General features: G+C 43.4%; 1 protein-coding gene across 2 annotated transcripts in view; it reads left to right on the forward strand.

Moving 5' to 3' along the window:
* Window positions 1–660: 660 nt before the first annotated feature.
* gli1 (GLI family zinc finger 1) overlaps window positions 661–12,754 on the forward strand; it is a 141,769-nt gene continuing 129,675 nt past the window's right edge. The window contains exon 1 of one of the 2 annotated variants that reach the window (XM_045691922.1): window positions 661–1,091. The gene's annotated coding sequence lies outside the window, so the exon portion shown is untranslated. The remainder of the gene's footprint in view (window positions 1,092–12,754) is intronic. The other variant, XM_045691921.1, reaches the window with a different exon arrangement.

The raw sequence follows: 12,754 nt of genomic DNA on the forward strand, positions 1-12,754 counted from the left end.
CCTTTTATCAGCACAAAGTCAGCTTGATAGAAACACATCTCCGGTGGGAAAATAGTCATATTGTTTTGTACAGATTTTTGAATATTCGCATGAAAATCTGTCGCAAATGGGCTGGAAACCTAGCCTATGACAATACATCTTATGCAATGCGCCTTCAATTCTCAAACAGCGTTCCTAATCTACTGCATGCATCCCGTCCTAGGACGTGGTGGCCTGTCTCCAGTCCAGGTTTTGCGGTGTAGACTACCTTGAATTCCACTAAGGCCTATTACATTCAGCAACCAATATCCCTAGTGCCACATATGCTGCTGCCCCAAGAAAGAAAAAGTTCAAACATTTCTACAAGTTTTATAAATAAAAGTCAAATGAGACCCCGTAGAATTTTCTGACCACCATATGACAGATAATTTTCATATGATGCATATGATAGTGAATTATGATTAACATTTACAGTAACATGTTCTTGTTATGTAATGATTATTTTTCTATTATTATCTGTTTTAACAGATGATTTATTCTGTTGGAGTGCATTTGAAGGTCTTCAGCCAGTGGAAGAAACTGTTAACTACTCCACTAAGAAAACTCCACCAACCAGACAGCATGGGCTTTTTTTCTCTCAACAAAAACAAAAAGTGAACTTCCTGTTTCGGGGTGGTCCACAGACTTTGAAAAAAGTGAGGGAGGGAGGGGGTGAGGGAGTGGGGAGGAGAAGAGAGGTCTAGCGTTCCCCCATTGACTGAGCAGCCAACTTCGGGTTTACGGATCTTTGGTTTCCTAAAATGGGGTTCGTTCAATGTTGTCCTGCACACTGATTTCGTGAATTTTGTGAATAAAGAAAACTATGGAAAGAAGCTCCTAAAAAAAGTGGATAAAGACGTGGTTTGAACACGGGAGGTGGAATAGAAGAGAGAAGATACAGGTTCATTCCGGCTGACCCATCTGTGTGCCAGAAGAACGCAGATAGAGAGATTGGAAATTGTCGAACCCCCAGCGGGACGGTCGCGAGTTCAGCCACCGAACTTCCAAAAGTCCCAAAGCCCTGAGGATCAAGTCAACAAACTGATGCAGACTTCATCAACTTTTCATCGAAGGTACACTTGCTTTGCTTTATCCTATTCTGTTTCTAATTCCAAGTAAGCTAAAGTCGTTGATAGAAGAGATTTTTGAATTTAGGCCTAATAGTGGTGCTAAAAGTGTGTTTGTTTATATGCCAGTTCAATTTGGATTTAGCAGTCATGTAATATGTCATGTTGAGTATATTATAGCTATTGTCAGATTGGTGTCACTTCGGGGATGATGGTCGAAATGGGATATTCAATCTAATAGGTGATGGCGGTGCGTGCAGTGTTTACATTGAATAAACAAAATGCTCAATGTTAGCCAAATTCAGTGGCTTAAGTTATTTAAATTGATTGATTATAGGCTATTGCTTTCAGTGGAGAACATCTTAAACATCTTCAGTACACTGTGCATTTCAATACCTTATTTAGACTATTGAAGAATGCCTCTCGTTTTTTAATTTTTTTTTTAAATCTTTGGACATTCCCAACTCGCCTTCTCTTCTTTTCGGAACTTGTAAATTCTATCTTAAAGTTTTGATAGCCTTTTAAGAATCAATGCAGGTCTTGGAGTTGGTCTTTGCGTCAGGGAGATGTTGCTTCTCGTGCTGATGACGCGCTTGGCACGAGCGTAAAGCAACAACAACAAAAAGAAATCACTGTCGAGAATATTGGAATTGCACGTCTCCCACCACCACCCAAACATAATATGTGGTAGTTGAGGTTTCCATCCTCTATATTCGGCCTGTGCCACAGCCACACACACTCAAAAGCCATCGGAGCCATCGGCCTGGCCTTCTGCAGCTCCTCGCCTGGCTGTGTGTCTCTATGTCGGCTTTACAGAATTACATAGAGAGGGTCGTGGTGGCGCTTGAGAACAGCTGTTTCTTGTAACCTGAAATACTTCAGGTGCCAATATCTTTTCCAAATGTGCTTATGTCAGGACACCCACAGCAAAACGAAATCATTATTGTAGCCTACCACAGGATTCTAAGGTGAGTTTGAAAAGTGAAAGATGGCCCAGTAAATGTTTTATTTTCATACGAAAAATAGCCTACTCAGAGGTGAAGAAAGTTACTTGAAAAATAATGCATTTATTGTCGAAGTTGATGAGATATGTAGGCTTATTTCATAAGCCAAGTCCTTTAGAGTGGTCTTGTCTTTGAAATGTGTTTTTTCTTTCTTTCATTCTGTCTGTCTTTTGAGAAAATGGCGCAAACCGCTAATATGAAATCACACGTAACACTTGTTATCAGTAATTACTCTTAAATAGGTTTTAAAAGTTAATCTGCTAATGCGGTCAGATTAAGACCATTAGACAACATTAGACTAGTGTTGAGGGTTTGTCAAATCCAGATTGAGCTCAACAGCCAAAATAAATGTGGTAATCAACACACTCCACAACACTGTCACAATATAATTCAACATCTATGCTTAAGGGCATTGATGTTTTCCTGTTCTGGTCACACGGTCAGGAAAAAATATGTGTACTTGCATATAGACTGTCATCCTGGACTGGAGGTTTTACTGACCCTGCAACTTAACAAGAACAATCTCCTGACTTTATGGGACAAGATGGGACATTATTACTATTAGAGAAATGTAAAGGGCTTGAGATTTAGAGAGGAGAAGAGGGGATAGATGGAGAGAAAAGGCAAGATGAGAGGAAAGAAGAGAAGAAAAGAGGACAGGAGGTATTTTCACTTGTCCCATGACTGGTCTGTGGTCTGGTTGGTGTGAAAACCTCTGCAGGGGATCTTCTTCCCCCCCTGGTATTTATCAGTGTAATAGCCCTGTGTTACGGCCAAAAGGCTCCCCGTTAGGACAGGGCCTAAACAGATAAAGCATACAGGAAGGAACTATTTTCCTCTTTATGCTGATAGCTGCCTCTCAGACCAGAATGTTTTATCACAATCAAGATGACGTTTGTTTTCTCATTTACCTCAGAGTTTATCTATCTATCTATTTAACCTTTTTATTTAACCAGACAGCTAAGTTAAGAACACATTAAATAAAGGTTGAATAAAAAAATAAATACTGTATTATCATTCATAAATGGTTTGATCATCAATATAGATTAGAATCTTGTTATAAACCTAATTATTATCAACACACATATTGTGACTTAACCGGTTCATTGTTTATGTAAACGTTGGGAACGGGTCTTGAATTATGATTGGAGTTTTCAACAGGGAGCGTAGAGCGGACTTAGACACACTCTGGGGACTGTGTTATTCTGGAAGTCACCATAGGTCTTCCTAAAAATAAACCAAAAAATATATAATCAAAGCGAATACCGGTACTCAAGGCTAAAGCAAAGACGTAAAAGAAACACGCTTTTGGATGCGGGCAGTTAGCATTGCAGAGAACACACAGTAGTCCAGACTAGACTAGACCAGACTACACCAGACCAGACTACACCAGACCGGACTACACCAGACCAGACTACACCAGACCAGACTACACCAGACCGGACTACACCAGACCAGACTACACCAGACTAGACTAGACCAGACTACACCAGACCAGACTACACCAGACCGGACTACACCAGACCAGACTACACCAGACTAGACTAGACCAGACTACACCAGACCAGACTACACCAGACCGGACTACACCAGACCGGACTACACCAGACCAGACTACACCAGACTAGACTAGACCAGACTACACCAAACCAGACTACACCAGACCGGACTACACCAGACCAGACTACACCAGACTAGACTAGACCAGACTACACCAGACCAGACTACACCAGACCGGACTACACCAGACCAGACTACACCAGACTAGACTAGACCAGACTACACCAGACCAGACTACACCAGACCGGACTACACCAGACCAGACCGGACTACACCAGACCAGACTACACCAGACCAGACTACACCAGACTAGACCAGACTACACCAGACTAGACCAGACTACACCAGACCAGACCAGACTACACCAGACCGGACTACACCAGACCAGACTACACCAGACCAGACCGGACTACACCAGACCAGACTACACCAGACCAGACTACACCAGACTACACCAGACTACACCAGACCAGACTACACCAGACCAGACTACACCAGACCGGACTACACCAGACCAGACTACACCAGACCAGACTACACCAGACCAGACTACACCAGACCAGACCGGACTACACCAGACCAGACTACACCAGACTACACCAGACCAGACTACACCAGACTACACCAGACCGGACTACACCAGACCAGACTAGACTACACCAGACTACACAAGACTAGACCAGACTAGACCAGACTAGACTAGACCAGACTACACCAGACTACACAAGACTAGACTAGACCAGACTACACCAGACCGGACTACACCAGACCGGACTACACCAGACCAGACCGGACTACACCAGACCAGACTACACCAGACCAGACTAGACCTGACTACACTAGACCAGACTACACTAGACCAGACTAGACCAGACCAGACTACACCAGACTACACCAGACTATACCAGACCAGACTACACTAGACTAGACCAGAGCAGACCAGACTACACTAGACTAGACCAGACTACACTAGACTAAACTAGCCTACACTAGACCAGACTACACTAGACCAGACTACACTAGACCAGACTAGACCAGACTAGACCAGACTACACCAGACCAGACTACACTAGACTAGACCAGAGCAGACCAGACTACACTAGACTAGACCAGAGCAGACCACTTCTAGGCAGAACAAGCAGACTGCAACAAGTGGTGTGTTTTTGTACAGCAGATTCCATTTTGGTCTGCTTAGCGTGGAACACGTGACTCACGGCATTGGTCCCATCGCTCCTCCCACCTCTGAGAGAGACAGAGAGAGAGAGAGGGACCACCCTCACTGGGATCAGAGGCCCTTTCACACCCTGTGAACCTGAAACAATCAGCTGTCTGTCTGTCTGTCCCCGGCCCCTGGGCCTTCAGAACTGCTGCAGCACTGGGCAGCTACAGGGAGCGGTGTGTGGTGCAGAGAGGGACTGGGACTGGGACTGGGACTGGCTGCAGCGGAAACACCAGGGGATAAACTTCTGTGCATGCAGACACTCACACACAATGAGATGGACCCCTCTCACTTTCTTTATCCCATTAAACCTTCCCTTTCTCCCTTCATCTTTTTTATCTCCCATTTCTGTGAGGATATGAGGAAACATAAGGGAAGAAAGTTTTATTTTATTCTGTTCATTTATTCTCTTTCGTGGGGGTTTTGACATTCAGACTGTCAGATGTTTTGCCCTGTGGTGTTGCTGTTCATAAATCTTATCACTGTTGTTCAGTCAGTCTGTTCCTCTCTCTGTCTTGTTCTCTATGTCTCTCTCTGTCTTTCTCTTTTTCTATCTCATTGAATGCCTCCTGTCAATCAATGGAAAGTTGTTGTTCTACTTTGTTTTGCTTGCTTTGATATAATGACCAAGTCATTGATCACATTCCTTGAATACCTACTCATCTTCACGTGCAAAGATCATCTGCATACTAACTCATCATATAAACATCTTCACCATAAAACCTTGATGACAGACGCTTGTGTCGTTAGTTTGCCTCAGGTGGAGGGGGGAGAGAAGGAGGGAGGGAAGGAGTGGGAGGGGGGAGGAAAATAATATCCAAAGGCCTGAGGTCATCTGCCTTTAGCCTAAAGAGCAGGAACCCAGACTTCACCGAAGAAATCGGAAATGCAGACAGTGTCATCCTACAAGAAGCATGGTATAGAGGAGATGGACCCACTGGTTGCCCTCTAGGTTACAGAGAGCTGGTAGTCCCATCCACCAAACTACCAGGTGTGAAACAGTTGAAGGGACTCAGAGGGTATGCTAATTTCGTATAGAGCAGGCCTAACCCACTCTATTAAATTAATCTAAACAGGAACATTTTATATTTGTCTAGAAATTCAAAATGAAATGATCTCAACAGAGAAAAATGTCCTCCTGTGTGCTACGTATAGCTGTCCCTCAACCATTCAAGACCCCTCCCACAGTCCCCAGGAAGAAAAATAAAAAATACAATTAATTCCGTTCCCCACCTCCAAGAACCCCCCCAATCCACCAACAACCAAGAGAATGAACTAAAGAGAAAAAAGGAGACAGAAGAAAACAGCAAACAACAATGCAAAAACCCCCAGCAATAACAGCAATGTCAACTGTATATGTTTGTGTGCATGTCTGGCACTATTACATGTATGTGTGTGTTCGTGTATGTGTTTATTTGAATGAGTGTGTGTATATGCATGTGTACAAACACCTGCACGGCATCAGCCTCAGGCAAACCCGGCATTAGTTGTAAAAACACTGCCCCTTAGCGTCATTCAAATGTAGTTTTTATTTTTTAGTAAGTTTTATTTTGACTTAAAAAAAAACCCAAAACGTTTATCTTTGATCATCATTCTATCTCTAATACAGCAACTCCACTCCCACTTGTCTCCAATTCCACATACCAACCCTCAGCTTCCCTCAGCCCGTCCCTATCTATCTCTGCTGGCCACCCACTTCGGGTTTCTACGCAAGACATATCTTTCAAATATGCTGTGAGATTTAACGTACAATTTCAATCTATATAATCGAATAGAATCCACAGATTGCGAGTTGAAGATAAATACTTTTACTAAGAGTATTAGTAAATTAGTAATTGACTGAGCCGGTCTCTCCAGATCTCCTAACAGTACTATTTCTAGGGTCAATTTTAGATCAATTCTATGCATTTTCAGCCATTCCTGAACCTGAGACCAGAAACAGGCTACCTGAGGGCAATACCAAAATAAATGGTCTATTGATTCTGTATCCTCACAACAAAATCTGCAGAGCTTCGTTGATTTTATGCCCCAAATATTCAACATTTTGTTGGTGGAAAGAATTCTATATAATAATTTTATCTGAAAAGCACGAAGTCTTGAATCTTGTGTTGTTTTATATATCAACTCATACACCCTGTACCATGGAATAGGTACATCAAAAATCTCTTCCCAACTATTTTGCAATCTGTATGGCACAATTGTCAACATCCTGGTCCTAAAATGAAACTGGTATACTTTCCTATTTATGCTATTTTTATTCCTCCGCCAGTTTTGATCTTTTATATTGGGCAGACAGACCAGTTCCCTACCTCCTCCCGCTGCCACCTGCGTGGAAATGTGAAATTAATGTAGGAGAATATAACACATTCGATCTGGTAAAAGATAATACGAAGAAAAAAACATGCGTTTTTTTTGTACCATCGTCTTTGAAATGCAAGAGAAAGGCCATAATGTATTACTCCAGCCCAGGTGCAATTTAGATTTTGGCCACTAGATGGCAGCAGTGTATGTGCAAAGTATTAGACTGATCCAATGAACCATTGCATATCTGTTCAGAATGTTCTACCAAGACTGCCCAAATGTGCCTAATTGGTTTATTAATACATTTCCAAGTTCATAATTGTTCACTCTCCTCAAACAATAGCATGGTATTATTTCACTGTAATAGCTACTGTAAATTGGACAATGCAGTTAGATTAACAAGAATTTCAGATATGTCTATGTCCTAGGATTTTTTAAATTACTTACAACCTCATGCTAATCACATTAGCCTACGTTAGCTCAACCGTCCCGCGGGGGGCACACCGATCCCGTAGAGGTAATTAACCCACTGTTCCCCGGGTGCTGAAGACGAGGATGTCGATTATGACAGACCCTCGCACCTCTCTGATTCAGAGGGGTTGGGTTAAAAGCAGAAGACACATTTCAGTTGAAGGCATTCACTTATACAAGTGACTAGGTATCCCCCTTTCCTTTCCCAAATTACTAGAGCACACAAAAAACTATACATAACTCGGCCTAAACATCAGCGCCACAGGTAACTTCCACAAAGCTGTGAACGATCTGAGAGACAAGGCAAGAAGTGCCTTCTATGCCATTAAAAGGAACATAAAATTCAACATACCAATTAGGATCAGGCCAAAAATACTTGAATCAGTTATAGAACCCATTGCCCTTTATGGTTGTGAGGTCTGGGTTCCGCTCACCAACCAAGAATTCACAAAATGGGACAAACACCAAATTGAGACTTTGCATGCAGAATTCTGCCAAAATATCCTCAGTGTACATCAGCTGCCTGAGCAGCTAACCAATCGCTGCAGCTGTACATAGCCCGTCTGTAAATAGTCCACCCAATCTACCTACCTCATCCCCATATTGTTTTTATTTACTTTTCTGCTCATTTGCACACCAGTATATCTACTTGCACATCATCATCTGCTCATCTATCACTCCAGTGTTCATTTGCTAAATTGCAGTTACTTCGCTACTATGGCCTATTTATTGCCTTACCTCCTCAGGCCATTTGCACACACTGTATATAGACTTTCTTTTCTTTCTATTGTGCTATTGACTGTACGCTTGTTTATTCCATGTGTAACTCTGTGTTGTTGTTTCTGTCGTACTGATTTGCTTTATCTTGGCCAGGTCACAGTTGTAAATGAGAACTTGTTCTCCACTAGCTTACCTGGTTAAATAAAGGTGAAAAAAATAATAAAAATAAATAAATAAACGTAAAACACCAAATAATGAAGAGCAGAATTAGGCCGATACCCGCTAATGATCAAAACCCAGAAAAGAGACGTTAAATTCTACAACCACCTAAAAGGAAGCGATTCCCAAACCTTCCATAACAAAGCCATCGCCTACAGAGAGATGAACCTGGAGAAGAGTCCCCTAAGCAAGCTGGTCCTGGGGCTCTGTTCACAAACACAAACAGACCCCACAGAGCCCCAGGACAGCAACACAATTAGACCAAACCAAATCATGAGAAAACAAAAAGATAATTACTTGACACATTGGAAAGAATTTACAATAAAACAGAGCAAACTAGAATGCTATTTGGCCCTAAACAGAGAGTACACAGTGGCAGAATACCTGACCACTGTGACTGACCCAAACTAAAGGAAATCCTTGACTATGTACAGACTCAGTGAGCATAGCCTTGCTATTGAGAAAGGCCGCCGTATAGGCTATGTGCACACTGACCACAAAATGAGGTGGAAACTGAGCTGCACTTCCTAACCTCATATTAGAGATACGTATTTCCCTCAGATTACACAGATCCACAAAGAATTTGAAAACAAACTCACTTTTGATAAACTCCCGTATCTATCTGCCATCACAGCAGCAGCATTTGTGACCTGTTGCCACAAGAAAAGGTCAACCATGTGAAGAACAAACACCATTGTAAATACAACTCATATTTATGTTTATTTATTTTCCCTTTTGTACTTTAACTATTTGCACATCGTTACAACACTGTAGAAATAATATTACATTTAAAATGTCTTTATTATTTTGGAACTTCTGTGAGTGTAATGTGTACTGTTTAATGGTATTGTTTATTTCACTTTTGTTTATTATCTACTTCATATAGGGGAGACAAGGAGGATAGGAGTAGGGGAGGAGCTTGACTTTACTACGTAGTTGGTTAACGGACAACGGCATTAGGCATTTTAGAAGGTTCAATGGCATTCACAGCGGGTCACACAGAATGGAATGGGGAATGTTCATGGGAAATATCTGTTTTCACTGCTGGATGAATGGTGCAGATAAATGTCTTGAAAAATGAAATTGCATTTTTTTTAAATAAAATAAAGAATAATAATATTTTAGAATAATGTGTATTGATGCAAATAAGTAGTTCCTCTCTCAAACATAATGATTTCCATGTAGTTCAGAGCAGAGGAAGCCTAAAGTGTGTGTGTGTGTGTCTTTGGGACACGTGTGTGTTCACAGCCTGGGGGGTGTTGCCTGTGTATGTGGGTATGTTTGTGTATGGATGTTTGGTATGCACATGTGTGGTGTAGAGAGAGAGAGAGATGGATGAGAGATGGAGGGAGGGAGGGAGAGAGAGAGCGAGAGAGAGGGTGGAGAGAGATGGAGGGAGGGAGAGAGATAGAGGTAAAGAGGAAGAAGAAGTGAAAGAGAGAGAGGGGATGGAGAGAGATGGAGGGAGAAGGATTGAGAGAGAAGGGGGTGGAGAGAGATGGTGGGAGGGAGAGAGAGAGGTAAAGAGGGAGAAGGATTGGGAGAGAGAGAGGGGGATGGAGAGAAATGGAGGGAGGGAGAGAGATGGGGGATGGCGAGAGAGGGTAAGGAGAGAGAGCGACGTAAAGAGGGAGAAGAGGAGAGCTGCTGACAGTAACAGAGGGATCCATCTCTTCTCTCTCTGATTCACTAGGCCTTCAAATGATGGTGGCGAACCGGGAGACGAAGGGAGGGAGAGAGAGAGAAGGAGGGAGTCAGGCTACTGACGTCTCATGTGGTAGATATTAAAAATAAAGCGGGTGGTAATGGGAAACAGGTGAGGACACACACACACAAACACACAAACACACACACACACACACACACACACACAGAGAGAGAGACACACACACACTGGAGTCGTATGCCACAGTGATCTGTGCTCATTTCCTGTTGTGTTATCTTAGGTCCTGGTACTGAACAGGGTCTACAGACTACATATTATAGTTAGCGGATGTATGGGGGGGGGTCTCTTAAAGGGAGTGCTCCTAATCTCAGCTTGTTACCTGTATAAAAGACACCTGTCCACAGAAGCAATCAATCAGATTCCAAACTCTCCACCATGGCCAAGACCAAAGAGCTCTCCAAGGATGTCAGGGACAAGATTGTAGACCTACACAAGGCTGGAATGGGCTACAAGACCATCGCCAAGCAGCTTGGTGAGAAGGTGACAACAGTTGGTGCGATTATTCGCAAATGGAAGAAACACAATAGAACTGTCAATCTCCCTCGGCCTGGGGCTCCATGCAAGATCTCACCACGTGGAGTTGCAATGATCATGGCCATCTACAAGAAACGTCTGACCTCTGTGATTGCCAACAAGGGTTTTGCCACCAAGTACTAAGTCATGTTTTGCAGAGGGGTCAAATACTTATTTCCCTCATTAAAATTCAAATCAATTAATAACATTTTTGACATGCGTTTTTCTGTTGTTATTCTGTCTCTCACTGTTCAAATAAACTTACCATTAAAATTATAGACTGATCATTTCTTTGTCAGTGGGCAAACGTACAAAACCAGCAGGGGATCAAATACTTTTTTCCCTCACTTTAGGCCTCCATGGCTTCATTTCAATCTCATTTAATGTGTACATATTTTTTGTTTTACATTCAAGTGAGGTAAACAAACAAATCTAAATAATTGAATTGGATTCATATTTGTAGTTTAACCATAAGTCCTTATCCCTTCATATCTCAAGAGGTCTGTGTTTTAAATGCTGTTTTCATTCGTCAGTACGTCATTCACATTGACAGGCAGATGTAAAGATTATACCTCAAATCTTGGAACGTGCGTGCATGTGTGTGTGCATGTGTCTGTGTGCGTTTGTACGGGTGTGCGTGATTGAGTGTGTGTGTGTGTGTGTGTGTGTGTGTGTGTGTGTGTGTGTGTGCATGCAAGTGTGTGTCTGTGTGTGTTCTCTCATGGAATGATGACTCACACGGTGTCGTCCTCCTCTCTGAAGACTGAAAGAGAAGGGCAGGCGCTGTTTATTATTTACTCTGGTTGCCATGGCCACCGTGCGTTTGGGTTCCGTCATTAGAACACTCGGATGTTCTGAGGTTCTGTCCTCTTCTCTCTTCATCTCCACCTACTTCATGTAAACACACACTCCAGTTTAACCTCCAGTTTAACTCCGTAGAGAAGGCGAGAAGTTAATTAATACACAGTCCACTTCATTTCCACAGCTTTTATGTGATAAGCTATTACATTTTATTGCTGGAACAATTATTTCCGACTTCCATGCAGTTGAATTGGAAGGAGCCTCATGTACACACACACACATGCACACTCCTCGGCTGCTGGTTACCACATTGCGTGTCACAGCAGAGAGATAAGGATCCAGAGACAGATCAGGGAGGGAGTTGGCTGGCAGAGCTTCTGATTCTTGAACAGACCTCACCAGACCCAGTCCCACACCCTGACTACAGGAAGTACAGTCTGTCCTCACCAGACCCAGTCCCACACCCTGACTACAGGAAGTAGAGTCTGTCCTCACCAGACCCAGTCCCACACCCTGACTACAGGAAGTAGAGTCTGTCCTCACCAGACCCAGTCCCACACCCTGACTACAGGAAGTAGAGTCTGTCCTCACCAGACCCAGTCCCACACCCTGACTACAGGAAGTAGAGTCTGTCCTCACCAGACCCAGTCCCACACCCTGACTACAGGAAGTAGAGTCTGTCCTCACCAGACCCAGTCCCACACCCTGACTACAGGAAGTAGAGTCTGTCCTCACCAGACCCAGTCCCACACCCTGACTACAGGAAGTAGAGTCTGTCCTCACCAGACCCAGTCCCACACCCTGACTACAGGAAGTACAGTCTGTCCTCACCAGACCCAGTCCTACACCCTGACTACAGGAAGTAGAGTCTGTCCTCACCAGACCCAGTCCCACACCCTGACTACAGGAAGTAGAGTCTGTCCTCACCAGACCCAGTCCCACACCCTGACTACAGGAAGTAGAGTCTGTCCTCACCAGACCCAGTCCCACACCCTGACTACAGGAAGTAGAGTCTGTCCTCACCAGACCCAGTCCCACACCCTGACTACAGGAAGTAGAGTCTGTCCTCACCAGACCCAGTCCCACACCCTGACTACAGGAAGTAGAGTCTGTCCTCACCAGACCCAGTCCCACA

The sequence above is a fragment of the Salmo salar genome, chromosome ssa12, assembly GCF_905237065.1.
Source record: "Salmo salar chromosome ssa12, Ssal_v3.1, whole genome shotgun sequence".
NCBI classification, from domain to species: Eukaryota; Metazoa; Chordata; class Actinopteri; order Salmoniformes; family Salmonidae; genus Salmo; species Salmo salar.